This window comes from Otolemur garnettii, unplaced genomic scaffold (genome assembly GCF_000181295.1).
Source record: "Otolemur garnettii isolate 467f Iridium unplaced genomic scaffold, OtoGar3 scaffold00011, whole genome shotgun sequence".
In the NCBI taxonomy this organism is placed as follows: Eukaryota; Metazoa; Chordata; class Mammalia; order Primates; family Galagidae; genus Otolemur; species Otolemur garnettii.
Window position 1 is genome coordinate 35,216,968 of NW_003852406.1, and position 5,765 is coordinate 35,222,732.

The 5,765-nt window shown below is 37.1% G+C and overlaps 1 protein-coding gene across 1 annotated transcript in view; it reads left to right on the top strand.

The window, feature by feature from the left end:
- Nucleotides 1–5,765, top strand: part of BTBD1 (BTB domain containing 1) — a 57,984-nt gene that overhangs the window by 27,000 nt on the left and 25,219 nt on the right. The gene's annotated exons all lie outside the window — the stretch shown is intronic.

The window sequence follows — 5,765 nt, forward strand, 5'->3', positions numbered from 1 at the left end:
ATTAAAATCAAACACTGGTTTTGAATCTCATAAGGTCCATGACCAGATATGACCAGTTTTTCAATATTCATAATATCAAGTATTATCTGCTTTTAAATCATGGCTACATTGACTTAAAAGAAGAAAATTCTCATGATTGTTTTGAATCACATTTTTATTTTATTTTATTTGTGGAGATGAGGTCTTGTTATGTTGCCTAGACTGACCTCAAGCTCATGGGTTCAAGTGACCTTCCTACCTCATCCTCTAACTGCGGCTACACGTGCATACTACTGTGTTAGCTGAACTGTATTTGTTGATGCTTATTGGCCATTTATGTATATTTTCTTAACATTATTCAAGTCTTTTGTTGTTCTTTTGGCATATTTAATTTTTTTTTTACTGATTAGTTTATTCATATACTAATATGAACTTTAGTATATTAGTTTATATACCTAAAATGAACTAATAAAGTGAACATATCTATTTATCCACGCTTATATCAATTTAGAGTGCATTTCTAGTACCCCACAGGCCTCTGTCATGCCCTTTAAAGTCATTAAACTCCCGAAAAGTGTCTACTGTCTTCTCTAAATTAATTTTGTCTGTATTTAAGCTTTTTACAAAGAAAATTGTATGCACCATGTGTATTCTTTTGTATGTGGTTTCTTTTAATATTATGTCACATTCCTGTGGTTGAGTGTGGTGGTAAATTGCTCATTCTTTTCTTTGTGGTATAATATTCTATTGTATAATGTACCATGATTTGTTTATCTGTTTTACTGTTCTGGAACATATTGGTGGTTTTTATTTGGAGGCCATTAAGAACATTCTTGTCTCTGTTACTTGTTACCTAAGAAATAGGTAAACATTTCTTTTGGATATAAAGGAGTAGACTTGCTCTGTCATACAGTGTGCATATATATTCAGCATTAGTAGATCCTGCTTAACAGTTCATCCAAATGATTGTAGCAGTTTACACTCAGCAGCAAAGTTAAGAGAGAGTTCTTCTGGTTGCCTACATCCTATGCAATACTTGGTATTGTCAGGGTTTTTTTGTTTTTTGTTTTTAAATTTGAGATTAATATGGGGATACATATGACTAGAGGTTACATAGTTTGCTGTTACAAGGTTAAAGTCTGGGTTGTAATTGTGCCTTACACCCAGGGAGTGTGCAGTGTAGTATACGTGTTGGTTTAACCGTTGAGTGGGAATATGCTTCTCCCCCTCCCCTTTACTCGAATTTAATCGAGTTTTTGTCTCATGCGAGCATGTAGTTGTTAATCTTTTGGTTCTCGTTATGGACTAAGTACATGTGGTGCTTATTTTTCCTTTCTTGTGATATTTTGCTCAGGAGAATGTTCTCCAAATCCATTCAGGTTGTTAAAAAAGATTCACTGTCTCCATCTTTTTTATGGCTGAAGAGTATTCTGTGATGTACATTACCACAGTTTATTAATCCATTCATGTCTTGAAGGGGATCTGGATTGTTTCCTCATCTTTGTGATTGAATTGTGTTGCTGTTAACATTCCACTACAAATGTCCTTACGGTAAAATGTCTTTCCTTTTGGGTAGGTACCTAGTAATGGGATTGTAGGATCAAATGGTAGGTCTGCTTTTAGTTCTTTGTGGAATCCACAGAGACTATTAGTTTGCAATCCCACCAGCAGTGCATGAGTGTGCCCTTCTCTCCATACTCATGCCAGCATCTGTTGCTTTGGGACCTTGTGATGTGGGCAGTTCTCACTGGCATTCGGTGATAGCTATCTCAAAGTGGTTTTGATTTGCATTTCTGTGGTGATTAGAGACAATGAGCATTTATTCATGTTTCTTGGCTACTTGTCTGTCCTTATGAGAAAAGTTTCTGTTCTTGTTGATTTTTTAATGGGGTTACCTGATCTTTTCTTGTTGATTTGCTTGAGTTCTTTGTAGATTTGGATTGGTAACATGCAAATATCTTCTCCCATTTTGTAGGATATCTCTTTGCTTTGTTGAATGTGTCATAGCTGTGCAGAAGCTTTTTAATTTGATCAAATCTCGTTTTTTTTATTATTGTTCCTTTGATTGCCCGTGAGGTCTTCATAAATTATTCACTAGTCAGGTTAAGAGTTTTTCCTATACTTTCTTCTAGGGTTTTTATAGTTTTATGCCTTAGATATAAATTTTCTGTCCATTGTGAGTCAATTTTCTAAGTGGTGAGAGGTGCAGGTTCAGTTTCAGGCTTTCACATGTGGCTAATCAGTTCTCCCAGTGCCCTTTACTGAATAGGGATTCTTTTCCCAGGGTATGCTTCTGTTTGCTTTGTTAAAGATCAGGTGGCAATGTGAGCCTGGTTTCCATCTCTAGGGTCTCTAGGTTCTATTCCATAGATCTGTGTCTCTATTTTTATGCCAATACCATGCTGTTTTGGTCAGTGTCAACTTGTTTATAGCCTAAAGTCTGGTAAAGCTATACACTCCAGATTTGTTCTTATTTCGTAGAATTACATTGGCTATTTGAGATTTTTTTCTGGTTCCATATGAAACATAGAACTGTTTTTTCAAGGTGTTCAAAGTATGGTTTTGGTATTTTAATGGAGATTGCATTAAATCTGTAGATAGTTGCATTAAATCTGTAGATGGCTATGGTTGGTACAGACATTTTAACAACATTGATTCTTCAAAGATGTGAGCATGATAAGTTCTTTCATCTGTTAACTCCTCTGCAATTTTTTCTCTCAGTGTTTCATAGTTCTCTCTACAGAGATCCTTCAGATCCTTCGATAAATATATTCAAAGGCATTTAATTTTCTTTTATACTACCATGAAGGGAATTGTCTTTGATTTGATTCTCAGCTTGACTGTCGTAGGATATATGAAGGCTACTGATTGGTGTACATCGATTTTATAATCTGAGACACTACTGTAATTCTTTATTAATTCCCGGAGTCTCGTGGTTGATTCCTTTTTCTTTTCTTTTCATTTTTTTTTTTTTTTTTTTTGAGACAGAACCTCAAGCTGTCACCCTGGGTAGAGTGCTGTGGCATCACAGCTCACAGCAACCTCCAACTCCTGGGCTCAAGTGAGTCTCCTGCCTCAGCCTCCCAAGTAGCTGGGACTACAGGGGCCCACCACAACGCCCGGCTATTTTTTGGTTGTAGCCATCATTGTTTGACGGGCCCTGGGCTGGATTCGAATCCAACACCTTAGGTGTATATGGCTGGCGCCTTAGCCACTTGAGCCACAGGCACTAAAACTAGGTTTTCTAAGGTATAAAGATTATATCACCAGCTAACAGCAAACGTTTTACCTCCTCTTTTCCTATTTGGATACCCTTGATATCCTTCCGTTGTCTGATAGCATTGACTAGAACTTCCAGCACCAAATAGTGGTGCAATAGTGGACATCCTTATCTGGTTCCAGTTCTAAGCAGGGATGATTTCAGTTTTTCTACATTCAATATGATGTTGGCTGTGGGTTTGTCATAGATGACTTCTATCAGTTTGAGGAATGTCCCATCTGAGCCTTTTTTTTTTTGATACAGAGTCACATTCTATCACCCAGGCTAGAGTGCTATGGCATCAGCCTAGCTCCCAGCAACCTCAGACTCCTAGGTTGAAGTGATACTCTTGCCTCAGCGTCCCAAGTAACTGGGACTACAGGCACCTGCCACAACACCCAGCTAATTTTTGTATTTAGTAGAGACAGGACCTGACTGTTGCTCAGAGTGATCTCAAACTCTGGAGCTCAAGAAATTCTCCCACCTTGGCCTCTCAAGAGTGCTAGAATTATAGGCATGAGCTACTGCGCCCAGCCAGTACTGATTTTCTTATTGTTGTTATTAAAAAAGGATGCTGAATTTTGTCAGATACTTTTTCTGCATCTATTGAGAGGATCTTATGGTCTTTGTTTTAACTTCTGTTCAAGTGGTGAATTATGTTTATAGATTTACATATGTTGAACCTGCCTTGCATTCCTGGGATGGAGCCCATCTAGTTGTGATGGATTTTTTTTTTTTTTGATGTATCCCTAATTCTGTTTGCTAGAATTTTATTGAGTATTTTTGTGTCAATATTCATTAATGATGTCATCCTATAGTTTTCTTTTTTTGTTGTATCCTTTCCTGGTTTTGAATATTTGCTTCATGGAAAGAGTTGGGAAGAGTTCTTTCCTTCTCATTGTTTTGGAATAGATTCTGTGTTATGGGTACAGTCTATTCTTTGAAGGTTTGGTAGAATTCTGGTGGGAAAGCCTCTGGTACAGGACATTTTTTTGTTGGAAGCTTGTTAATTGTTGGTTCGGTTTCAGTGCTTGATATTGGTTTGTTCAAGAGTTCCACTTTGTCTTGGTTGAGTCTAGGATACAGTGACCAGATTTTTTTTTTTTTTTTTGAGACAGAGCCTCAAGCTGTCCCTCTGGGTAAAGTGCCTCCAACTCCTGGGCTCAAGCGAGTCTCCTGCCTCCGCCTCCCAAGTAGCTGGGACCACAGGCACCTGCCACAACACCCGGCTATTTTTTGGTTGCAGCCGTCATTGTTGTTTTGGTGGGCTGGATTCGAACCCGCCACCTTAGGTGTATGTGCCTGGCACCTTAGCCACTTGAGCCACAGGTGCCAAGCCAAGGTGACCAGATTTTAACATTGGTAAAGCAGGACACCACTGACCCGGGGTGGGGGAAATTTTGTCTATATGGAGCAACAAAAATTTTCATAGAACGCAAAAATAGTATTGTAATATATTAGTTTAATTTCAACATAAGTACAACTTACAAATATAATACATTAAAAAATTATGTATAGTATTATTCTTTGGCATATTTCTCATTTGAGTGAATTTTTTATAGTAGATTGCCTTCGTTATTTAAAAGGTCATGATATTTTTCACAAGAATTTGTTAAATTATATTTCACACATAAAATGGCTTTCAGAGTCTCAACACTTAATTGTGATTTTTCTGATGGCCACACTTTATTTACCGTAGAAAAAACGCACTCAGTTGCAGCATTAGTTCCTGGTAAGGACAGCATAAATCCCACAATTTTTAGTGCATAATTGTATGGAACATGGTTTGTTTCAAAATGATGAAATATTTCTAACCATTTGTTCTCTATTGTGATTTTTGCTGATGCCCAAGATTTAACCTTTTCCTTATCAATAATGATAACTCGTAAGTTGTAAGTGTCACTTTCAAGGCCAGCACTAGACTTTTTGCCGCCACTATAAAATATAAATAATACAAGTACTGTCTGCTAAACTCATGAAATAAATAAATTACTTACCTAAATTATCTGAATAGCTGATTTGTTGACATCACTTGTTTAACTAGCACTAGCAGGCAGTATGATGTGTGTTGTCTGAGAGACAGTTACAAAATGTTTTCATGGTTGCCAATGCCAAAAAATGCCATTGTTCATTAAGTCCAAACAATGGTGGTCGAATTCTAACAACTGATCAACAAGCAAACTTTGATAAACAGTTCTCGATAATCAGTTCTCAACAATTATTTGTTATTATTAAAGTTTAACATTATAAAAGTAACAAAAATAATATAAAACTCATATCCAGGTGAAATCGCCACATGGCAGCCGAAAACCATCTATTCCTTTCCCGTTCTCCCTCCATTCCCTAGCTTGTTGTGCATTCTTTCCAAAAATTGGGACTTTTTTAAAACCCTGCGGGAGGCGGGACAAATTGTTAAAAATGGGGACTATCCCGCCAAAAGCTGGAGGTCTGGTCACCTTAGACTCTAGGAAGTACCATGAGTCCAGGAAATTGTCCATTTCCTGCATGTTTTTTTTTTTTTTTTTTT